Genomic DNA, 26,721 nt, shown 5'->3' with positions numbered 1-26,721 from the left:
GTGCATGATTTGGTGCAGTGGGGCCACCAAAAAGTCAGAGAAATCAGATCCTTAGTGCGCGCCACTCCAGAATGTCCCGAGGTTCTGGTGCCATGGAGCGTACGTAGTACAGGAGTACGCAAACTAGGAGACACAAATAGTCTCCCTGGAGGTAAGGAAGCCAGAGCTTGTCCTTGAGAACGGGAAATGCGATCCAGGAGGGGAGTGTAGCCACATAATCGAATGGCATCGATGACTTTGGCAGAAGGAATAATAGGTTCAGGTTCCCTACTCTCCTCCTCCGGTTGTGTGTGCATGCGAGATAATGCATCTGCCTTGGTGTTCTTTGAACCCGGACGGTTTGTCAGCACGAATGGAAATCGGGATAGGAACAAAGCCCATCTGGCCTGACGCAGATTGAGGCATTTAGCAGATTCCATGTACTGGAGGTTCTTATGATCGGTCAAAATCAAGTACAGAAGCTCCCTCCAGCAGGTGACGCCACTCCTCCAGAGCCAGGCTGACACCCACATGGGTGCACCGGTCCACTGTACGATGCTCGTTGAGAGAGTACAGCTCCAACCCCAGATTCAGAAGCATCCACCTCCAGGACGAACGGTAGGTGGGGGTTGGGATGCCGTAGCACCGGGGCCGACGTGAATCTATCCTTGAGAAGGGCAAACGCTGACACCGCCTCAGGCGACCACTCTGCGACTTTGGCACCTTTCTTTGTCAAGTCTGTTAAGGGTGCAACAATCTTGGAGTAATTTCGAAGAAAAAGCCGATAATAGTTGGCAAATCCAAGAAAACGTTGAAGAGCCTTGAGGCTCACAGGCTGCGGCCAGTCCTTGATTGCTTGTACCTTTGATGGGTCCATCATGTCGAACCCCTCAGGCGTGATAATGTATCCCAAAAACATCACTTTACGAGTCTCGAAGACGCACTTCTCTAATTTAGCAAACAGTCCGTGTTGCCGAACACAGGAATCAGGAAGGTAAACGCTATCTGGGCACTAGCACAAGGCATAGACGACCATCAGAAGGCAAGGTGTAGCTGGTCTGAGAGGTTTAAATGGGGAACCGCGGAGGAAGTCCTAATCTCCCATCATCCCATCATGACATCACTTCCGGTGTCCGTGAATCGCGACCATTTTGAGTGTGGCGTTGTCTCCCTTCATAAAGCCCTGCAGTTAGGGAGTTCGCCAGAAGCAGGACGCCGTGTACGAGGAGGTCTGCCTCTCCTGCGCGGCACTTCAGAGGATGGCAGCAGAAGTGACCGTGCGGTGGAGGGGGGTCTCCCTCTCCTTCCTGGCAGCTGCTGCTGCGGAGGTGGCCGTACGGTGGAGGGGGGTCTCCTTCTCCTTTGTGGCGGCTGCTGCGGAGGTGGCCGTGCGGTGGGGGGGTTCTCCCTCTCCTTCGTGGCGGCTGCTGCGGAGGTGGCCGTGTGGTGGGGGGGTTCTCCCTCTCCTTCGTGGCGGCTGCTGCGGAGGTGGCCGTGTGGTGGAGGGGGGTCTCCCTCTCCTTCGTGGCGGCTGCTGTGGAGGTGGCCGTGCGGTGGAGGAGGGTCTCCCTATCCTGCTCGGCGGCTGTTGCGGCAGCGTGGGAACCGGGGACAGGTGAGTAACACATATGAATTAATATTTACTAATAACTTTGTATTAAAACTTAGTTTGAGAAACACTGTGTTTGGGTTCTTGTAGCTTTTATTATTATGTCAGTAAAATAAGAAGGTGAATAGAGAGAGGCCATTGCGATAAAGAGATGAAAGTGTAAATTGTACGTTTTTTATTACATTATTTAAAATTTTAAAAAAATTGCATTTTTTTATCCAATTAATCGAAAAAATAAATCGCCCAACTAATCGATTATTAATATAATCGTTAGTTGCAGCCCTAGACACAACTACCTTAAATTGAATACAGCAGGAATGAACAGTTTATTGTTGTAAAACATGGACTCATATAGCCACAGAACTTAATTAACATAAATTAACAATGATAAACAGGTACATGTAGACAACCCAACCTTTAATCCCCTTTAGCTACTGAATCTCGTCCTGGCAGCAATCCTGTTAATAGGATTAGTTTACACAATGGAGTTCCTGCCTGTTTGGCAGCCAGGCTGGAGCCATCTCTGAGTACCTTGGGCCCCTGTATGACAGGTCATTCTGTCACAGTATGTTTTACAGTGAAGAACTGCTATATTTTCTCTTTTTGGGTTTTCCAATGTAGGGGTTCTGTCACAATAAGGGAAAATGTATCAAGATCCAAAAAGAAGTCTGAAATGGCTCTTTAACCTCTAGGTATTTGCAATATTTTGTGCTTTTCTTGTAGGATTACAATATGTCACACACACATTGACTAGGTACACCTTTTCACTAATTTGCACCCAGTGCATTATTTGTTTCCTGGATGAAAAAGATATTGTTAGACAATTACCGAAAGTTTTCCTCCCCAGATACATTGTATAATATGGTAAAGCCATGCCTGTCACTGCTTGACTGGAAATCAGTGAAAGACCAGCATGCTGTAAAATCCATCAACGTTATCATAGCTAATGCCATTTCTTTTTTTTTTCACTATGTGAATATAGCTGGGGCAACAACTTTCTTCTCTTGCATATTGTGTCATTATTCTTCTCTACTCAAATTTGGTGGGGGGGCAAAAGGGGGGAAATGAATAATCTAGGGGGGGCAATTGCCCCACTGCCTCCCCCCCTGTAGCGACGCCTATGGAGAGGAGGACTAACCCCCACACCACATTTCATCTGATCCCCTCAATCCTTTGGATATTTGTGATATTTCTTTTCCTATCCCTACTTCCTTTTCCACAGGTACCATTCCTACCATAATACCAACATTTTTGTGCCCCTGTGACTGTTTACATGTTTTGTCATGACAGCTATTGCTTCTTTCTAATATTATTTCACATGAATGTATAAATGATTGTTGGTGCCGTGCTGCAACATAGTAGAGTACTTTCATGGTGTACAGTTTTTAGTATTACTGACACTACACATGTTATGTCTGCATATTGTCACAAACTGGGTCCATACAGACGAGTGTAATGACCCAGAGTGCCCAAAGATGGAGTGCAGGAGTTATTGCGCAGTAGCGGAGTAGGACAGGGCCTGATGCCCGAGTGGGCATCTAGGGTTTTACAGCCACATACCAGCGTCCTGATATAGCATCTGATGTTAACCAGAATTTGGAGATATCCTGCAGGCACCTGCAGGCTGGGAGTATGGAAAGCTAAGCAGAGTACAGGAGAAACATAGCAAGCAAGGGGAACAGAGAAAGAAGCAAGGGACAGCGAGACCAAGCAAGAAACATAACCAGACAAGATATACATAATACAGGGTACCACAGGGAACAAGACAAGGAATACTCAAGATCTGACATGAACAGGACACCCCTCTACTGGGGATACAGGACAGGACACCCCTCTACAGGGGATACACGTTACATAACAGACTGACACACATAAATACAGGAACTAGCCTAGGACTGTATGACAACTATTGGAAAATCTGTCACATCTTATGGCCATAGTATGCTTAGCCCACCACTACGCCAACGTACTCCAATGAGGGTGGGTCCTAACGCTAAACCCTGCTTACTGAATCACTAATAAACTGAAACCAAACATTGAATCTAAACCTTTAGACTGATGACTGAGACAAACAGAACACGTGGGTGGGGTACACCTTATAAAGGGAACAGAGCTAAAGCAAAGAGCAAGACTGGAATCAAGGAATCAGAAGTACAGGACAGAGCATAGGAAAATCCAGGAATGGATTACGGCAAAGAGAGAACTGTAGCAAGGACTAGGGAAACTAAAGACATACAGCACTGCAGCCTGGATGAGGCCTGACACATATACTTGGTATGGCTGTTGATGTTTGCCCTTGAGCTACAATAAAGTGTTTTAGCTCTATGTATTGTTTTTTTTAATAAACACAATCAAGCCTATACTGACCCCTTTAGAATAACATGGACTGAGTGGGCACTCACTGGTTTCACTGGTCACCCTTCCCCATAGCATAATGCCAAGCATCAACTGGATTTATGTAGGATAAACTACTCCCTAAAAAAACTATATCACTTTGCTACAGCAGTGAGTAGCAACAAAGTTCTACTGGGACCCTGGAAGAAAGAGCGCAACCTGGCAACCCGGTTTTCCATCACACGTGCATTCTATATATCAAATCATCGCCCCCTCAGCCATAAGGCGAGAGGACCACATGTTCCCATTCTCACAGGTATTCGCTTGATTTTATCTAAAAGGCTGAGAGACTCCGTTTGTCCCCAACTCACTAAAATCTCACTCTAGAACACAGTGATGCAGAAACTCGGTTCTGCATTCCTGATAACAGTATGTGTGATCAGCTGTCAGTGGGTTACCAGAGACCCCAGCAGGGTCTGTGCAGAGTGTGCAGAGTGTCTAATGCAGGCGCCAGCATTCACACCACCTAAACACTTATTCTGGGAAGGAGCTAGGCTGTCATAGAATGCAAAAGCTCAGGCTGTCCTATTAAATCCTTGTGGTAGTGTGTTCATGTTTTACAGGACACAACACTAACTCCTAAAGTCATAAAGGAGTAATCAAACACTGGCAATGACATATGGGCCCTGTAGGGTCACTTGTGTATCCAACAGTCCACATACATTTGGTTATATAGTGGAGCTAGAGGGCAAGAAGAACACCACAAAAGTCTAAAGTGCATATGATGGCTGGAGTGTCCCTTTACAAGGACATGGCAAATATCATATGCAATTTAATACATATGACAACTGAGTGTCCACTTTAAATTAATGTGTTTTTCTTACCCCTTGCAAATACATGGAGTGATTCATTAGAGCTGCCCCTATACATTTGCTCTCTTTTTCTGAACTCTACCTCTGTGGCTTGCATAAGATGCATTTGACCAAACACATCTCTTACTTACCAGTGCACAGCCAAAGGTGGTGGTAAAAACTGATGGAGTTATGGGCAGTTTGCTGCAGTGTTTTTACAAGACAAATTATTTTTATTTGTTTATTTATAGGTAAAACATGCATTAGATAGTAAAAAGCTGTGAATGGAGATATATGAGACATTAAACTATTTCCTTAATCTTAATCAATGTATCCTTCTGATTTCTAAAAAACCTGTCTGGCACCATAGTTTAACTTAAACCCCAATTATCACAGGATAATTGTAACTTCCACATAAAGGCTACAGGATTGATAAGCATGCCTATAAATGTTTGTTTGTTTGTTAATATTGCCTTGCTTGTTGCACACAGGTTCTCCATTGCATAAACAGGGATCTACCTCTTCAGTTGGTGCAGAAAAATCAAGTTCAAAGATCACTGAGGTTGGAGATGAGTTCTTGGGAGACTTTGTGGTTGGTGAACGTGTATGGGTCAATGGAGTAAAGTCTGGAGTGGTACAATACTTGGGAGAAACCCAATTTGCCCCAGGACAGTGGGCAGGAGTTGTTCTGGATGACCCAGTAGGAAAGAATGATGGATCGGTTGGTGGAGTTCGCTATTTTGAATGTCAACCATTACAGGGGATTTTTACTCGTCCATCCAAGTTGACTCGCCAGCCTGTGGCAGATGGTGCAGGAAGTGATTCTCATTCTGTGGAATCATTGACTACACAAAACTTGTCCCTGCATTCTGGAACTGCCACCCCACCTCTAACTACACGCATCGTTCCACTCCGAGAAAGTGTGCTAAACAACACTATAAAAACAGGAAATGAATAGGGATCAAATCTTTCAGACAGTGGGTCAGTTAAAAAAGGTGACAAAGATTTACGGATTGGAGATCGTGTTTTGGTGAGTCAAGATTTCCAGAAATATGTCATTTAGTGGAATGAATATATGTTCCATAGTGTCAATATGATTTCATTGAGGAATATTATGAATAAGTATCTGGGAGGCTTTTATTGAAATGAGATATTTTGCATATGATTTAAACAATGACACATTGACCTCAGACTCCTGGAGTAATGTACATTTAACCTGTATTTTATTCAAAAGCATAGGCTTGAAGAGTCGATTCTGCTACTGATATTCTAATAATGTTGTACTGTAGTCATTCTTAAATTTTGGTCCATTGACCTTTGCAAGGTGGTCCTTATGATGATTTAGGGATTGTTACAGAGTTTGAAAGTTTATGTGCACATAATCCAAAGTGAGAACAATATTTTAAAGACAGAAGATTTTAGGTACTCACAGGCACCCACAAAGGCAAGAGGCCAAAGACCGGTCATGGGTATTCATAAGTTAGCATCTAGGTAACATATATACAAGATATTTCTTAAAACCTCTATGGATATAGGGTGTTCGGTCAGGTCTCTTTAAATGGGCCTGGGTAAGCCTTAAGAGTCTTTTGTTTCACTTATCTTTTGAACCGAGATATTGGTGTATCTACTGTAGCACCATTGCCCCTCACTTTAACTACCATTATATTTATTTTACATTAAAAAATATAATGGTTATCTCAAATTGTGCCTATGTGGTACAAAATGCAAACAATAAATGATATGCCTCAGATTGGGATTGTTTTACTTGAATAAAACGCATACAAAATATCATGATACCTTTCTATCTGCTCTTTGGATGACCAGATTTGACTTTTCTGGTAATAATAGTACCAGTAATCATTCATAAAGCACATTTAAAGCGTAATATGTGCTGGTTTGCCGTTATTAGCCTATAGCTAATATAGGCCAAATTCTTAGTGTTCTTTTTTAGGTTCACAGTTACTATTTGGCTCACAAATCCCTTTGTCTCTCATCCTATCCTTGATGTCTCTCTTTCCTAGGAGCTCAGAATATTTGATGGATATGAGTGTATCACATTGTTCTACAACCCTTAAAGTTACAACGTGTAAAGAAATGTGTTCACAAACTAAATTATAAATCAAATCCAGTGTTTATATTAGTCAGTAGGTCACAGTCACATAAATAGCATTAGTAAAGATTTGCTCCTTTTCCCTCTATCCATACCCCTAAAGCAAGTGTCTTTCTTTGGTCATTTTGAATGTAAGGGGGTATTTTTTTCAAACATTGAACAGCTTATAACTAGTCCTTTGGAGGGAGGGGGTCTTTTCAGTCTGCTGTATTCTTTAACAAATTATAGCTCTATTTGTGTGATAATACATTAGGAGTGGGAAATAATAAGTGAATGTGGAAATGTTGCTGTACCTGGGCCTGTGGCTGGTAGGACTGGATTCTTAACTATGGTACTGCCCCAGCAGCATACCTGGTCCTGTGGTGTGTGGTCAATGGATGGATACGTGGGGCTGCTCTCGGTCTTAGTAGAAAAACGTGTGCCCTAAAGTGCCAAGGCCGCTAGGTCATCCCCAGTCTGGCCCTGAACGTGGCATTTATGTCAATATATAAAATAAGACTTGGGGACACACTGGCACCAGAAGCCATACTCTGAAGCCATGTCAATAATATCATGAGAAAATGGGAAATGATCTAGACTTACACTGAACGGATTAAACATTATTACCTTTATGCACTCATTTTAATGATAGAAATACAATGAATTAGCAGTTTCAGCATGTGTTGCAAGCACATTGTCTTTGTTTCCTCTTAGCTGTAAGGACAGTCCTTTTTTAAACGATCCAGCTGAACAATGTGCGGCAAGGCATCCACATTTATTTAATTTTAATGCGGTATCCTCTTACTCTTAGCTGAGAGCAAATCATCCTAACACTATGGTCTCATTAGCCACATCAAAAAGGTATTGAGAATTAAACTGTTAGCAGATTCTGTCACTTCTTAACTTTGAAACTGTACAAAGCCGAGACTGTCAATCTGTGCGCATAATCTCTGCAAGACGTTACTGTGCTTTTGTGTTGGTGTGATAATAGTACAGACAGCAATTATAATGCCTTTGTCTCCAGCCTGCTAAAGTATTTGTAGTTCTACCTAAGAGTCAACCAAAATCTTAAAGTTTATCTAAAATTCTGAGTAGGTAATTACAATTTTTCTCCAACCTTCTTACTATAATTAGCAAAAGGAACGGAAATGTATTGTTTAAGCTCCTTCAGTGTTTCCTTCATATATACATATCCCAAATGTCCCTCTTTTGGACCCAAGCCAACAGCCATGCTTCAGACCATACCCGCTAAATCGAAAGTGTCCCTCTTTGGCTTTAGTGGAAAAGATATATAGTTAAGCTATACATTGACAATGTAACTGGCAAGGTGGATGTACAGGTCCACAAGACTGATGAAAGTTGGTAAGGGGTAAGCATGAATATGTAACTCATTACAAGGTCTGAGTCAATAATCCACGTGATTATTTGGAAATAATTATTTGAAAGTGTTTGGAACATGCACTGTATGTGTAAATGAAAAAACAAATTGTTTAGCGCTTTGCATCATACATCATTGTTTAGTAAATCACATTTGACACAGAAAGGCACCTGGTTGGAAGTTTAAATTCACAATTTGATACCTTTTTTAAGGGTTTTTTGTGACTGACTGTAATGTGTGTTTTATACACAAGAATTGACTTTGTTGTATTCTAAAAAGTTTCAGTATATTTCCTTTTGTCGTGTACAATAAAATGACAAATAAAACCAACATGATTCTCTACATACTACTACACACTGCTTTTGCTAAAGTTTACTGTGTGTTATTAATATTAAACTAAATGGCTGCGTACAAGATATTTTAATGAACATCTTAGTTTCAATTTTAAGAACACGTTTGACTTGAATTAGCTACTTTCTATATGTGTTTTGTGTCTGATTTATCCAACTCTCTCATTATTATAATGCCAATTTTATTTAATATTCAATGGCATTAAAGCTGTTAATTTCCCTTAATCATGGCTTGCAGGTTGGTGGTACAAAGACCGGAGTGGTTCGCTACGTGGGAGAGACGGATTTTGCAAAGGGTGAATGGTGTGGAGTTGAGTTAGATGAGCCTTTGGGCAAGAACGACGGTGCAGTGGCAGGAACCAGGTATGCCGGGAACATAGTAAATCATTCTCACCAGGTTTTTCACATATCACACGTACACTTGTTTGCACAGGTATGTTGTCTGGTCAAAAACTAAACATAATATAATTTCTATTAATGCATTTATAATTGTTAAGCAAGCATACACTGCAAAATGGGTCTAGATTTTAAAAATCTACTTGCATAAATGCGTTGGCTTAATTAAGAAGAAGTACAAATCCAAGCCAGGAACATATCTAAGTAATAAGGAATGAATATACCAGGGAACAATACAGAGGAAAAGTAAATAAACATCCTTTGAATTAAAAAAAAAATAGGTCAGGCTGTCTTCTCCCTTAAGCGGTTAAGTGCAACAACCGAAGTAAATACCAGGCTGTATATCAAAAGAGACTTTAATTGAGTGGGTTGGGCCAAAGCTTTCATGTTTTTTACATCAAAAATTTGACCCTGCCATCTGAATGTCGCAGCTGGAATCGAGACTCATCAGACCAGGCAACGTTCTTCCACTCTTCCATTGTCCAATTTTGGTGAGCCTGTGTGAATTGTAGCCTCAGTTTCCTGTTCTTAGCCGACAGGAATGACACCTGGTGTGGTCTTCTGCTGCTGTGGCTCATCTGCTTCAAGGTTCGACGTGTTGTGCATTCAGAGATGGTATTCTGCATACCTTGGTTGTAACGAGTGGTTATTTGAGTTACTGTTGCCTTTCTGTCATCTCGAACCTGTCTGCCCATTCTCCTCTGACCTCTGACATCAACAAGGCATTCTCGTCCACACAACTGCTGCTCACTGGATATTTTCTCTTTTCTGGACCATTCTCTGTGAACACTAGAGATGGTTGTGCTTGTAAATCCCAGTAGATCAGGAGTTTCTGAAATACCCAGACCAGCCCGTCTGGCACCAACAACCATGCCACGTTCAAAGTCAGTTAAATCCCCTTTCTTCCCCATTCTGAGTTATTATGGAACTATATTGATAAAGCTGCCTTTTCAGGCTGAAATTGTAGTTAGAAGTGTTTTTTGGTTACACGTAAAAGAGAAATTGCCCTGATGAAGAAGAAGAAGAGGTTATTGTAGGAGGTTGCGCTGCCAGACATGATTGCACTTAGTCTGATAATGACCTGTAGTGTAGCAGAATAGAGTAGCGCAAAATGAATTTCCTAGACCCAGTTAAGGGTAATGTTCATGCTATACCATACAAAGACATTTAAGACAATTGTATGCTTTCAACTTTGTGGCGCCAGTTTGGGGATGGCCTTTTCTTGTTCCAGCATCACTGTGTCCCTTTCATGGATTCACAAACTTAGTCAATTAACCCCATTGAACATCTTTGGGGTGAATTTGAACACCGATTGTGAGCCAGGACTTCTTGTCCAACATCAATGCTAAATGCTCTTTTGATTAAATGGACACAAATTCCCACAGACACACTCCAAAACCTTTTGGACAGGCTTCTCATTGCATTTGGGAAACAGCCAATACAGACGAGATGTACCGTATTTGCTCGATTATAAGACGAGGTTTTTTTCAGAGCAAATGCTCTGAAAAATACCCCTCGTCTTATAATCGGGGTCGTCTTCTAATCAGACCTCAAATAGAGGTCTGATTAGGAGACTAAGATCCAGATCCCCCGCACCGCTGCAGGGGACCTGGATCCTCCTGTCGTCGCCCCCCCACACACACACACTTACCGGTGCTTCCGGAGGTGAAGTTGGCAGCGGGGGTTTGTATGCGTCCGTCGCAAATACCTTCCCCGACTGTCAGAGATCAGAGTTCAAGAGTTCCTGATCTCTGACAGCCGGGGAAGGTATTTGCGACGGACGCATACAAACCCCCGCTGCCAACTCCACCTCCTTCCGGCTGCCGCGGAATGAGACGTCAACCCGCTGGCCCGGCAATACAGCAGGAAATTGGAAGCACCGGTAAGTGTGTGTGTGTGTGTGTGTGTGTGTGTGTGTGTGTGTGTGTGTGTGTGTAGGGCATTTCTGGAATGCTTTACACCCCTATATGCCACTCTGGCACTTAGGGGGTTAAAAGGCATATTATGGGGCAGAGTGGCATATAGGGAGGTATAAGGCATTTCAGGAGGCAGAGTGGCGTTAAGGGGGCATTTAATAGTGCACTCTGCCTCCTGAAATGCCTTATACCTCCCTATATGCCACTCTGCCCCATAATATGCCTTTTAATCCCCTAAATGCCAGAGTGGCATATAGGGGTATAAGGCATTTCTGGAGGCAGAGTGCTCTATATAATGCCTTTTAACTCCCTTAATGCCACTCTGCCTCCTGGAATGCCTTATACCTCCCTATATGCCACTCTGCCCCATAATATGCATTTTAACCCCCTAAATGCCAGAATGGGATATAGGGGTATAAGGCATTTCTGGAGGCAGGGTGGCACATAGGGGGTCAAAAGGCATACCATGGGGCACAGTGGCATATAGCGGGTTAAAAGGCATATCATGGGCCACAGTGCCATATTGGTGTGGCAAGCCTGGGGGCAGATGTGCGTAACTGGGGGACAGGTTGGAAAATACAAGAAATAAAAACAAAAAAAAAATATTTTTCTCAATCATAGCTTTTATTAAAAAAAATAGTTTACATGAATTAACATTTCCTGGTAAAACTTTTTTCCTTTAGGGTCGTCTTATATTCAGGCTTTTTCTTTTTTTCCTAAGTTAATATTCAGATTTTGGGGGGTCGTCTTATAATCAGGGTCGTCTTATAATCGAGCAAATACGGTACTTTGAGAAAAAAATATTAAGCTGATGGTCGAGATGCGTGTTTTAACATCAGAGAAGCCCAACACAAAGAAGTTCATGGGTAATTTTGTATTCAGTGGCGTGACATTTTCCATGCAGATGGACATTACATGGTGACAGAATAATACTATTTGCTTTAAGTGGAAAAGATTCCTTCGTGGAGAAACACTGCATATGTTGTAATGGGTGGGTATCCTAAAACAGCTTGTTTATGTCTTTTGGCAGTCTTTGATATACAGCCTGTACTCACTGGAACTTTATTTTCCATAAACATACCGTATATATAAGGGACTAAGGTACTAAATGTATTTAAAATACTTCCCACTGGCAGATCACATGCTCTATTATGAGTAGTCATCCTCTATTCTGAGTCATCACTAGTTTTGTTAATATATAATGAAAATTCAACTAAAAGCTCAAAGGAGGATACCAGAGAACACACAACTCACTATTATATAAGAATTAAAGCATTTATGATGTTTGATCTTTTTTACTTGACTGAAGATGTCATCAGTTGTTGGCAAATATCCAAAGGGAATGAAGTGTAAACATGGAGTACACTTATGCTTACTATATATTTAACTTTAAAGATGATGGGAGTTATAGCCTTCAAATAGACATTGCTATTTCATATAGGACTCTGGGACTTGGTTAGTTTTGGTTATAGTATGCCTCCATGACAGCAGTTGTGTATAATTTGATGGAATAGTTTTGTAGCGTGCTTACTGTCTAGACCAGTGATGGGCAACCTTTTTGGCGTGGTGTGTCAAAAATCGGCAAAAAATCGAGCATAACTCGCGTGGTGTGTCACTTCGACAAAAAAACATAATTTTGCGCAATTTATAGTTTAACCCCTTCGTGACAAAGGCTGATTTTACTTTTTGTACCCTTTGTGACAATGGCTGTTTTATCGTTTCTGCGGTGTTTGTGTTTAGCTGTAATTTTCTCTTAACCCATTTACTAAACCCACACAAGTTATATATTGTTTTTTTCAGGACAAGAAGGGCTTTCTTCAGACACCAAATTTTTTTCATATGATGTAATTTCCTATAATAAAAATAATAAAATATGACGAAAAATTGAAAAAAAACCACATTTTCTCACTTTTATTTGAAAAATCTTTTATTCATCATAAAAAACTACTGAAAAAACCTGCTAAATAGATTCTACTATTTGTCCCGAGTTTAGAAATACCCAATGTTTTTATGTTTTTTTGCTTTCTTCTACACGTTATGGGGCAATAAGTACAAGTAGCGTTTTGCTAATTCAAAACCATTTTTCTCTGAATCTGGTAATTCTGTCTCTATGTGGTATTTGGGGCATCTTTGAAGCCAGCAAATTAAATTTACCCCACCAAACCATATATTTTTGAAAACTAGACACCCCAGGGTATTTTAGATGCTGATAGTTTAACCCTTTCCATGCACTAATCCTACCACCAACCCTTGTCAAAGTTTGGGATAGTAATTGTTTTTGGTGTTTTTTTTCCACATACTTTGTACTTCAGGTGTGAAATTACAGCTCCTGGTATATGTTGCTGTCACACAACACCCCGATATGTGTCCAGCAACATCTCCTGAGTACATTGATACCCCACATGCATGGGTTTGTCAGATTGTTTGGGGGCAAAAGGGCCACATTTGGAACATGAGCAATTCAAGTTCAGTAGGAATTTTACATCTGGGTAAAGAAAAATGCTTGTACCCAACTATCAGTAGGGACAGGTTACAAGAAAGCCTGGCCTATCTCCAAGAAGGGATTTGATCTAGCACCTTAAGTGGTCCCTCATGCCACGGAATGGACACAGGGTTCACTTGACAGTGCAAATAAAAACGCTTAAAAATGGTGGAGCAAATAAAAGTTAAAAAACAGTAAATGTAACAAAAAATAAAAAAAAAATACAAAAATGGAGCAGGAACAAAAAAAAAATTAAAAATGGGAAACTGTGTGATACAGCTTGAAGCAGTCACCGACACAGAGTGCAGGTTTTCCAGGGCAATCTGGACAGTAAAATGTGGTGTCCTTTCTTTGCCCCCTGCTGTAGCATACCCTGCATCTCTTTTGGGGATTCTGCTTCTTTGCTGTAGGGGGGATTTTAAAAATAAAATGGGTAGCCCCAATTCTGTTGGTTCCCATCACTACTTGGGGACCAGGTGCATCACGGTACAAGATACCTGAAATTACTTCGAGCTGAAACTGCAAAAAAGACAGCTTCAGCCCAGTGTCTGCTTTTTTGTGCAGCAAAAAAGCGTTATAGGTTGCAATTTGCATTAGATAAATTGCAACCTTCTTGTACCAGGCCTTTGTCTTCCTCATAATGAGGTAGGGCTGTAGGAGTTGATCTGACAGATCAACTCCACCCATGTGCTTGTTATAGGCCCTGATGCACACTGGCTTTCTAGTGACCCCAGCTCTGCCACGGACAGAAACCTCCACGGTTCTTTCATCGTGGATGGTGCTCAGCATGCACACCTCTTTTCTGTCCTTGAACTTCAATGCCAAAAGCTCCTCTTGGCGTAGAGCTGAGGTCTCCCCCTTTCCTAGCCGGGTTCGTACCAGGCGTTGTGGGAAACCCAAGCGGTTCTTTTTTATAGAACCGCAAGCTACCGTATCGAAACAATACAGCAGCTTGAACAAAGGGACGCTTGTATAGAAGTTATCTACATACAAGTGGTAGCCTTTGTTCATAAGGGGGAATATTAGGTCCCAAACAATCTTGGCACTGGTGCCCAGATGATCTGGGCAACCTGGAGGGTCAAGGTAGCTATCCTTACCCTCGTATACCCGGAAGGCATGAGTATATCCTGTCTCGCTCTCGCAGAGCTTATACACCTTCACTCCATACCTGGAGCGCTTGGAAGGAATATACTGCTTGAATCCCAACCTTCCTTTATATTTCATTAGGGATTCATCCACGCAGATATTCTTTCCAGGTGTATAAACCTCTGGAAACCTGGCAGCGAGATGGGTAATCAGGGGGCGGATTTTGTACAGCCTATCAAACTGGGGGTCCTCCTTAGGGGGGCACAGGCTGTTGTCGCTAAAATTCATGAAACGAAGAATCATTTCATACCTTTGCCTAGTTATAGTTTGGGCAAAAATGGGGGTACTAAAGATGGGGCTGGTGCTCCAGTAGGAGCGGATGGAGGGCTTTTTTATAATGCCCATTAACATTGTGAGTGCCCAGAATTTAAGAAATTCTGGCACGTCAATGGGAGTCCATAGCTGTTTTGCCCAAAAAGAATTAGGGCTAGCAGCACGGTGCTGCTGGGCATAAATGTTTGTTTGTGTGACAATGTCTCCCAAGACATCGTCTCCCAAAAAAACCTGCACAAATTGCAGTGGAGTGAATCCTGTAACATCAATATTGATGCCAGGAATTCCAGAAAAAGGAGGGATAGCTGGCTTGTACCTATTAGGCGCTACCCATGCCTCTGGTGCACTGCCACGACTACGTGTGGCAGGCGTCCTAACAGCCACAGATACATCACTAGATGTATCTGTGAACTGACCAACGTCAAAATCTGACGCTGTATCAGTGGCCTCAGAATCTGTGGCCAAAAAGGCATACGCCTCCTCAGCCGTATACCGCTGCATGGTAAGAATTGCAGCAAAAATAGTGGGGAAGGAAAGGGTTAATGGCTATAATAAAAAAAAAAAAAAAAACTAAAAAAAAGTAAAAAAACCTAAAAAAAAGTTAAAAAAAATGTAAAAAAAAAAAAAAACCCCAAAAACAATTGCCACTATGCAAGATCACTGTTTATGCAGTGATCAATGGCAATGAAGGGGTTAATATTATATGGGTGGCTCTTATAAGAGCCTTTGGATCAATATATATATATTTTTATTAGGGAATACCTGAAATACCAGAACACACCGATCTGTCTCTCTCCCTCACTAGAAGCAAGTGAAGGAGGGGGGCAGATCCAATACTGATCAAAGGCAATGTTTAGAAAACATTGCCTTTGATTTATCAAATCATGATCACTCTTATGTCCATGACATCCAGCAACACCCCCCCCGATGATGTCATCAGGCTCCGCCCCCCGGCTTGATGGGCGCCGCCATCTTGAAACACCGCGTGTGTTTCGAAGACACCGGCACCGGGAAGGTAAGTTGAGCATTTAGGAAGCGATCGCGAGTCGCTTCCTTTGCTAAACAGGTGTTGCAAAGATGCCTCGATACTGAGGCATCTTAGCAACACCAGCTAAGCAAAGGAAGCGACTCGCGATCGCTTCCTAAACCCGTTTTTCGGCGGCGGGTGCCGCCATGTTTGTTTTTTTTGCTCCTAGGAGCGATCGGGGGGGGGCGGGAATGTTTTTTTTGGTGTTGCTCAATGCCTCGATGTCGAGGCATTAGAGCAACACCGTTTGAGTGAAAAAATCGATCACGGATCGATTTTTTCACCCGTTTAAAGACGTGCCGGTCCTGGCACGTCAATTGTCATAATCGTCACGATTTTCAGTGACGTGCCCGGACCGGCAATTGTCACGAAGGGGTTAAACTATCTCCCAGCTCTGCCACTGTATGGAACAGTATAGAGTGATGGGAGTTATGATGTACTTTAGAGCATAATTATATAATGAAAAATACATTGGAAATGGTACAGCATAACACCCATCACTCTCACACACTTACCAATCCACACGTATATACCAATCCACACGTATATACCAATCCACACGCATACCAATCCACACATATATACCAATCCACACACATATACTAATCCACACACATACCAATCCCCACATACCAATCCACACACATACACCAATCCACACACATACACCAATCCACACACATACACCAATCCACACACACACCAATCCACACACACACCAATCCACACACACACCAATCCACACAGATACCCCAATCCACACAGATACCCCAATCCACACACATACCAATCCACACACATACCAATCCACACACATACCAATCCACACACATACACCAATCCACACACATACACCAATCCACACACATACACCAATCCACACACATACACCAATCCACACACATACACCAATCCACACACATACACCGATCCACTCTCACTGTATGCTTTCCTACCTTTCCTCTTTTCTCCTTACAGCTCCTTTTCCTGCTCTTCGCTCCTCTTCTTCTTCAGTTCTTCTGTCTTCTTCCGAGGGCACGGGGTTCAGAGGGCACGGACAGCGGTGGGCGCGGCTTCAGTGTTGTGCGCCGGGATCTGACAACAAACCCCGGCGCACAACAGCTGTTGCCGCGCGGATCGCAAGGGAGCGGTATCGGAGGTCTTTAACAGACCTCCGGCTCCCTTGAGTGATTTTAAGCCGGGTTCAAGGGAGATCCTTGAACCGGCTTAAAATCACTCAAGGGAGCCGGAGGTCTGTTAAAGACCTCCGATACCGCTCCCTTGCGAGCCTGCTCCTCATTACTGTCCGTCTCTGGAGGGGTGCCGGGTGCCGGCAAGTTGGCACCCCCCTGATAAGCGGCACCCGGTGCGGACCGCCCCCCGCTAGGTACGCTACTGCACGTGGCGCCCCCCCCCCCCGTTCCTCCAGCACAGATTCTTTCATCCTCGGCGGCCGTGCAGGAGCCGAGGATGAATCGCATGAAATCCTGCGCGTGTCACCCCAAATGGCTACGCGTGTCAGCACTGACACGTGTGTCATAGGTTCATTATCACTGGTCTAGACAATATTTTATAGTGGATAATATGGTGAGAGTATTGCAGAGTTAATTGAAAATGCAATACTGTCAGGTTGTTACAGTCTCAGCTCAGCTTGAGATGCCGCATGCCTAATTTGTAGAGTTCCTTACAAGTTATCAGTCATCTCCTGAGGGAACCATCCTTCCAGAATCTAGGATTCTATATCCACAGACCTTATGAGCCTTCTACGTGTGGAGCGGCTCTGCTTGGCAGTATGCTCAAATGTAAAAAGCATCTTAATAAAGCCAAAGAGTATTGACTACTATTAGCTAGCATTGTATGGAACTTCGGTAGCTATTGTGGCTGTTTTCAAGGCAGCTGCATATTAGCCATTGGTATGTTGTTTTTTCTAGCCCAAACTACACCATATCATAGAATTGCCAAAGTGGTGGTGGTTGAGAGGCAAAGCCATCCAAAACTTCCCCTTTAAAATGAAGTAACTGTAATGGTGAATGCAATGGTAGCTATAATGTTTTCCCAGCTCTTGCTTGGTAAACCTATTCTCACTCTGCAAGTGAATGTATAGCAATGATGACTTTACTTTTACATTTTCCAGGTACTTTCAATGTCCACCAAAATTTGGCCTTTTTGCTCCTATTCACAAGGTGATCCGTATTGGGTTCCCATCAACAAGTCCTGCCAAGGCCAAGAAAAGCAAGAGGATGGCAATGGGTGTGTCGGCACTGACACATAGCCCTAGCAGCTCTTCCATCAGTTCTGTAAGCTCGGTGGCATCATCCGTAGGTGGCAGACCAAGCAGAAGTGGCCTAGTAAGTAATCTGTCCTGTTCTTAAGTTTCTACCTACTAGTTATACATTTTTGTATTGCCCACAAAATATGTGGAAAAGTGAGTTTCAGTTTGTACCCTGGAACCTGGAAAAATACTGCATTATATGTTTTTTCTTTTTTAATAATTGTTTTATGTACCGTATTTGCTCGATTATAAGACGACCCCCCAAAATCTGAATATTAACTTAGGAAAAAAAGAAAAAGCCGAATATAAGACGACCCCAAAGGAAAAAAGTTTTACCAGTAAATGTTAATTCATGTAAACTATTTTTTTTAATAAAAGCTATGATTGAGAAAAATATTTTTTTTGTTTTTATTTCTTGTATTTTCCAACCTGTCCCCCAGTTACGCACATCTGCCCCCAGGCTTGCCACTCCAATATGGCACTGTGGCCCATGATATGCCTTTTAACCCTCTATATGCCACTGTGCCCCATGGTATGCCTTTCGACCCCCTATGTGCCACTCTGCCTCCAGAAATGCCTTATACCCCTATATCCCATTCTGGCATTTAGGGGGTTAAAATGCATATTATGGGGCAGAGTGGCATATAGGGAGGTATAAGGCATTTCAGGAGGCAGAGTGCTCTATTAAATGCCCCCTTAACGCCACTCCAGAAATGCCCTATGCCCCCATTTAACACACACACACACCCTATACCCCCATTTAACTAACACACACACACACACACACACACTCTCTCTCTCTCTCACCCCTCTCTTACCGGTGCTTCCAGCCGGGGCAGCGGGTTGACGTCGGCTTCCGCTGCAGCCGGAATGAGGTGGAGTTGGCAGCGGGGGGTTTGTTTGCGTCCGTCGCGTATACTTTCCCCGGCTGTCAGAGATCAGAGTTCCCCGCACCGGTGCGGGGAGCTCTGATCTCTGACAGTCGGGGAAGGTTTACGCGACGGACGCAGACAACCCCCGCTGCTAGCCACACCTCCTTCCGGCTGCAGCGGACGTTGTCTACGCGGATCGCGTAGACGTCAACCCGCTGCCCCGGCAACACAGCAGGAAGCACCGGTAAGTGTGTGTATGATGGGGGGCGTGAGACAGGAGGATCCAGGTCCCCTGCAGCGGTGCGGGGGATCTGGATCTTAGTCTCCTAATCAGACCTCTATTTGAGGTCTGATTAGAAGACGACCCCGATTAGAAGACGAGGGGTATTTTTCAGAGCATTTGCTCTGAAAAAAACCTTGTCTTATAATCGAGCAAATACGGTATTTAAAGTGAAGGCATTGTGTACCAGCGTAAATTGCGGAAGAGTGGCCCATTGAATTTTGACATCACAGCTGTAACCTAATCCAAGGAGGTAATTTAATTTGCAATTTGGCCTAGGTGCTAGTCTGCAGTCCATTTATGATCATATGCGTACAGTAGTGACCAAGGTCTAGTATTGCACACGACAAGTAAGTGAATTAAGCAAATATTAATGGGAATACCTCAATATTAAAATATTGGATTCTTGAGTTCTTAAACTTTCTTGATCCTTTGTTTGACGCTTAATCAGCGTTAGTACATGTAAACAAAACATATCCCATGGTGCAGATCTCAAGAATACATATATATTAATTAGATTAATAATATTATTATATGTGGCAATTGACTAATTAAATGCTTGCCTGGTATAGGAGCAACCCACTGCTCCTATGTTTGAGGAGCAACCCGAATGCTGTGATGACTTATCTCCATTTGCACATAGGTTCCCAACTGTGTTGCTTTCTGCAGGTTTCCCAAAAGCACCAACAAGGAGAAGAGAGAAGTTCCAGTAAAATATTATGTAATGAAAATACAATCAAAACAAGTATCCACTTGTATTAGAAGTCTAAAAAACACACACCTCACTGCTGCGTTTTATGGATCAAGCCGGGTCAGTCTTCCCCTACAGTTGAGTCAATTCCCAATACTTCACTTCCGGGTGACGTTGCAAGGTTTCACGGATGCGCACTGACATGTTGCACCAAGATCTGGCTTCTTCAAAGTGCTGTGATCGTAGATGGTTCTTGGCCAGGGGAGCATTCTCGGGTTATCTCCATGTATTCCTCGCTTAAAAAGGAAACTTATCCAGGCCCTAAGGACTGCAGTGGGCCACTTCACCAGAAATGTATGTGTCCATGGGCTGCACTCATTTTGCATTGAGATAAAATATACAACATGACTCCTATTGTTATATAGTGAGCCAGACCCAGACGGTCGTACAGCATGGCTCCTATTCTATAGCAAGCATGACTCCTAGGATTACATAGCAAGTCAGACACAGATGGTGGTACATCCAATGACTCCATTTTCATAAACCTCAGAAAAATGTAGATAGATTCGTGGAGAGAGAGGTGCAGAAATGCTTCTCTTTCTCAGCAAATCTTTCTTCATTATGCTGCTCTCTCGGAGTACTTTCGCAAATGGGCAGAGCCACAGGTACAGTCTCTCCCCGTTCCTCCAATCAGGGGAGACGTTGTGCTCCTCCCTTTTGTAGAAGTGCTCTATGAGGCCTGGTTCTCGGTGGAGGTGACAAAGAAAGAAGCCACGGAGGAGCTGACAAAGAAATAAGAAACAAGGCAAGAGAAGAAGGAGCTACAGGAAATGAGACAGGAAAGGGAGAAAGGCCATCAGAGAAGGTAGGGAGACTCACCCCATGCACCCACCTAGGCATTGCTCCAGTACTTACATTTGGCCCATGGGCCACATGTTGGATGCAGTTGACCTAGCTGATAACCACCAGATCACCAACGATTAGAGAGGCCTTTAACTGGCCGTTTAAGGAGATGATCATGGAGGCATCCCTGAGGGATCCTATGGGCTCAACCAGGGCTGGTTCCATCAATTGGTCATGGAGCTGCCCTGATGGCTCAATGCAGCAGAGGACACACTTTGTGTTCACTTCCTCAACAGTGAAGCATAGGCAATACTGTATGGACCCTGCTATTTCTCTAATCATGGAGCCCTGTGACTCGAGGCTAACCTTGGGCATAGGATTCATCCTAAGCCTAGTTCCTACAAGTTAAACACTGTACTGTTTTAGTGTTTATGATATTGTGGAAGAACTGAAATTATTTCTTTCATTTGTAGCGCATTAGTTCTTGGACAAGAATTCTGTTTCCTGACTTTGGACAAAATGTCAAAACAAAATTGGTGCAATATTTTCAATGGCTGAGGTCCCTGTCACCTTCTGGCCTCACATTTCAACAAGATTTACTTCAAGCAGCATCCTATGGATTAGGAAGAGCCAGACTAGATTTCTTATTGTAGAATCACCAGCATTATACCAATGGATAGGCAGATCCAGCAGCATGCTACAGCATTGAATTTCAACAGAAATGACACCACTTATTCAAATTGATCCCTCAAAATATGGAAATGATAGAACAGAAACAACAGCAGTAAAGGAGCAATGGGCAGGCCATGGCAGAAAGACATACCCAAGCACATGATATGGGACTGAATTTCCCCCAAAAAATGCTCTACAGCAAGGCTGACACTGAGTTTAGTCTCTACACTGTCTATATTGCAAGAAACTTTGGTGATCTAACCCTAACCTGTTTCTGGTTGCTACTCACAAGTTAAAATTGTGTCAGCAAACATATATGACTATGGTTATGCCTTTGCCTTGCAAATGCAGATTAGCCAGAATGATAAAGTAAACAAGAAAAGCTTCTGGAAATAATTATAGCCATAACCAATAAGACTGCCCCAGGATAACTTGTTGTACCCTCCTATACACAGTTCCTTCCCACTTTTCGCTGAACAATATTCTGAGGTTTCTTGTTCATTTAGTTTGTTTGTTTGGGGTCCCTCCTCATTTTCAGAGATTTGTACGGATGCAAGAACTATGCAAAATGTGTTAGAAAAGAAGTCCATCTGAATCTGAACACAAAAGTCTAGTGCATGTTGTATGTAATTGAGCTGAAACGGCTGCTACTCAACTGTAGCTCATGGTGAAAGTACAACAAGGTAAAGCTTCACAACTTCTTTTGGTTGCAGAGTCAGTAAGAAGGACCTTAGAAGGCTGCAGTGCAAGTTACAGTCACTATTGGACTATTGGATCCTTAAGGATCTGAATAAGCGCTTTGAGGAGAAAACCGGTCAAATCACCTTTTGTGCCAAAATGGAGAATCTTGAGAAGGGAGAGACATGCAGCACCTTCTTTAGAAAACTCCACTTCAAACAAAAGCCACTGACTCAGCTGCCAAATAGCTTAGATGTAGTAAGGCAGAGAAAAGAGGTTCAAAATGTAGTCACCAACACTAACATAAACTGTACGCTGCCGCTAAATCCATCAGGAAGGGTAGTTATGGCAACCACATATATTTACCGCATTTGCTCGATTATAAGACGATCAGACAAAATCTGAATATCAATTTAGGAAAAAAAAGAAAAAGCCTGAATATAAGACGACCCTATAGGAAAAAAGTTTTACTAGGAAATATTAACTCATGTAAACTATTTTTTCATATTTAAGAAAAGATATGATAAGATAACCTGCCCCCCCCCAGTTATGCACACCTGCCCCCAGGTTTGCCACTCTGCCTCCTTGATATGCCTTATACCCTCCTTTATGCCACTCTGCTTACAGGAATGCCTTTTAACCCCCTATATGCCACTCTGCCTCCAAAAATACCTCACACCCCCTATATGCCACTCTGCCTTCAGAAATGCCTTATAGCCCTATATGCCACTCTGGCAGCCAGGAGGATCCAGGTCTCCTGCAGCGCTGCTGGGGATCTGGATATTAGTCTCATAGTCAGACCTCTATTCAATTATAAGACGAGGCTTGTCTTATAATCGAGCAAATACAATATATTTAACTCTGTGGAACCTCCTTGGCCTGAACCTGCTGTACAAAGAGGTGGCGATGGAAGGTAAGATGTGACAATTTTTGCAAGGATACAAAAATATAATGGAAATTTTTCAAGGATATTTCAAGGATATCGGGAAAGCTTTAAGTGTAAAGGTCAACTTTACCAGGATTTTGCCATGTTTATGAGGAAACACTGCTTGAGGAAGTGAAACCCGACTTGCGGTCAACTAGCTCACCTAGCCCAATAAGCGCATTACACATACTACAGACACCTGCCATAAACACACACATACACTGCCTAAATGCTGCATTTACAAATACCTGCCATAAACACACATATCCACATACACTCACCAGCTTACACACAAATACCTACACTGCTCTTACACACACCAGCCCGTACACATACACTCCACCTTACACCCATTTCTCTTACCTTTCTCATCCTTCATCCGGTTGTGGGAGCTGTTATACTCACTAATCATTACGCGCCGGCTATTGATGCAAAGGTCCGGTATAAGACGTCATATCCCGGTTCTCGGCATCAATTGCGGCGCGTAGTGATTAGGGAGTACGGAAGCCGAGGTATAAAGTGGCCGACCTTTGAGCTTCCTAATTTGCGGCCGGTTGCGGGGGTATTGTGATCTCCTAACCAGCCCTGCTCATCGGGCGGCCGCTGAGCAGTGATGGTTGGGGCCTTGGGGAAATCGCAGAGGCTTCGGCGCGGACCTGAAGACCGGCCTAGGGGAGGCGGTCTCTCCGCTCGCCACCTCCCCTGTCGAAACGCTACTGTTTTAGGGGCTACGTCACGTGGTGAATCAGTTTCCTGGCAACAATGAACGCGGGGTCCTTGGGCAACTGACCAATGAGCCCATAGTTTTTAGATTGTACGGTGTTATTTGGCACTGCAGCTGGGGGTGCAAGGAATAAACTTGGGGGGGGGGGGTAGGCGTCGCTACTACAGGGGGGGGGGTGCGTCAATTTTGGTATTTTTTCCACCTACTGTTACATTACCAAAGGCATTATATACGATGCCACTTCATTTTAAAGCAGAAATCCCATAGAAAATAAAACCCATTTTTCTATGAGTATAAAAACAAGTGCTGTGTCACGTTTTAAACGTTTTTTTTTCTTTAGTAGGCACAACGTATTACAGTGACCGTTTAAAGTGAGGTCTTACTGACTAACCACTGAGTTATACAGAGGGTGGGTGGATTAAAGCGCCATCATGTTCCACAAAGCTGTTACCTTTTCAAATAATTGTTTTGGGGCCAACATAATGTGTTGCATTCCTGGATAAAAGCTGCACTTTATGCAAACGTCTGGGCATTCTGGGGTAAGTGCCCTTACTTACTAGTAACCGGCTTATTGTTTGAATCAGTTTATTTTTAATTGCCTATATTATGACCATCTTTCTCCCAACCAGTAAACTAATTACATGACATGTGTACTATTCTACTCAAATATAAAATCTAGCTCAGATCTTAATTTACATTATGGTTTTTGGATTGATTTAGATGATAATAGTTAAAAGAAGAATGCATCGTGAAGGTGGTTATATTGTACTAGGTGGTTGCATTGTACTGTTTGCTAAATCCATTCAAGGCATAAGCTGTTTTATTAGGTAGTGTAAAAGAAAAACAGTTCATACAGAAATATGTTTGTATTATGCCAATTTCAACTGTGAATGATATTGAAATAGGTTAAGGAATAGTGAGTGAAAACAGGACAATAAACATCATGAAGGTGATAATGCTGTGATGTCACTGTGGCAAACACTGATAACTGCTGCAACGTTCCATTAACTCTCAGAAACATTTGAGGCTGCCACTGAGATTCACTTCATACCCCATCTTCAAGGCAAAAAGAGTTTTATTTGGATGTGCCTGCAGTCCTGGAGCTTGAATACCAAAAATCTAACTTTGAGCTTCATCATTTTTCCATATGGAAGAAACTGAGTGCAGCTACTCCCTTTACCTTTCTTGGAGATCGGTGCTTTCACGGCAGGATTGATGAGTACCCAACCAATTTTGTTGTTAACCAGAATGTATCCTTAAATATTATCCCTTAGCAAACACTCAAATAATTGTTCTGGGGCCCAACATATTGTGTTCCATTCCTGCATAAAAGCATAATTTTATGCAAAATGTATTTTGGGATAAATGCCTTTACTAGACCCATTAATCCAAGTTATAGTTGGAATCAGTCTATTTTTAATTATCTATATTATGACCATCTTTTTATCATCTTTTTTAGTAAACTAATTACATGACGTGTACTATTCTATTCAAGTAAAAAAAAATTTACTCAGGTCTTAATTTACATTATGGTTTTTGCATTGATTTAGAACAAATGAAATGGCCAAATAGAAGACTTATAATATAGAATGCATCATGAGAATGGTTAGACCTGGTATTGTATTGTTTGCAAAATCCAGTTAAGGCTTAAACAGTTTTATTTTGGAATGGGAAACAAAACAGTTCATAATGTAGATTGTGTATCGTAAGTATAGGTTAAGGAATAGTAACAGAAAATAAATCATTAAATATCATAAAGCGATAATGTTGTGATGTCACAGTGGCAAATACTGATAACTGCTGCAAAAGTCTATTTACTCCTAGCACTGCCCAAAGAATTCTGAACCCATCTCTAGGCCAAAAAGAGTCTCACTTGGATGTGTCTCCAGAGTGTGTCTACAGCTACTCCTGTACCCGGGTGTTCTTGGAGATCGATGTTTCCACAAAGGGGATGAGTGCCCTCCTTTCGCATGCTGCTTTGAGAAGGACAGAAACAAGGTGGTAATTCAAATATTGTGTTACATTCCTGGAAAAGAGCTGCACTTTATGCAAACGTCTGGTCATTCTGGGGTAAGTGCCCTTACTATACCCAGTAACCGGCTTATTTGAATTAGTTTATTTTTAAATGCTTTTTTATGACCATCTTTCTACCAACCAGTAAACTAATTACATGACATGTGTACTATCCTCCGAAAATATAAAATCTAGCTCAGATCTTAATTTACATTATGGTTTTGGATTGATTTAGAACATATGATAATAGTTAAAAGAAGACTCATAATATAGAATGCATCATGAATGTGGTTACATTGTACTGGGTGGGTGTGAAGGTGGGTGGTTGCATTGTACTGTTTGCTAAATCCATTTAAGGCATAAACTGTTTTATTAGGTAGTTAGAGATATGTTTGTATTATGCCACTTTAGACAGTGAATGATATTGAAATAGGTTAAGGAATAGTGACTGAAAACAGGACACTAAACATCATGAAGGTGATAATGTTGTGATGTCACTGTGGCAAACACTGATAACTGCTGCAACATTCCGTTTACTCTCAGAAACATCTGAGGTTGTCACTGAGATTCACTTAATTTTGGATGTCCCTGCAGTCCTGGAGCTTGAATACCAAAAATCTAACTTTGAGCTTCATCATTTTTCCATATAGAAGAAACTGAGTGCAGCTACTCCCTTTACCTTTCTTGGAGATCGGTGCTTTCACGGCAGGATTGATGAGTACCCAACCAATTTTGTTGTTAACCAGAATTTATCCTTTAGCAAACACTCAAATAATTGTTCTGGGGCCCAACATATTGTGTTCCATTCCTGCATAAAAGCATAATTTTATGCAAAATGTATTTTGGGATAAATGCCTTTACTAGACCCATTAATCCAAGTTATAGTTGGAATCAGTCTATTTTTAATTATCTATATTATGA

General features: G+C 42.3%; 1 non-coding gene and 1 pseudogene across 1 annotated transcript; one reads left to right on the top strand and one right to left on the bottom strand.

The window, feature by feature from the left end:
• The first annotated feature begins 1,093 nt into the window (after window positions 1–1,093).
• LOC128473725 (CAP-Gly domain-containing linker protein 2-like) lies at window positions 1,094–18,202 on the top strand (annotated as a pseudogene).
• LOC128476066 (small nucleolar RNA SNORA35) lies at window positions 13,404–13,533 on the bottom strand. The gene has a single exon (XR_008347092.1). It is a non-coding gene; the product is annotated as a small nucleolar RNA SNORA35 (small nucleolar RNA).
• Window positions 18,203–26,721: the final 8,519 nt, after the last annotated feature.

Source organism: Spea bombifrons, chromosome 2, assembly GCF_027358695.1.
Source record: "Spea bombifrons isolate aSpeBom1 chromosome 2, aSpeBom1.2.pri, whole genome shotgun sequence".
NCBI lineage: Eukaryota > Metazoa > Chordata > Amphibia > Anura > Pelobatidae > Spea > Spea bombifrons.
The sequence above is the reverse complement of the archived record's forward strand: the minus strand, read 5'-3'. Positions and strand labels throughout refer to the sequence as shown.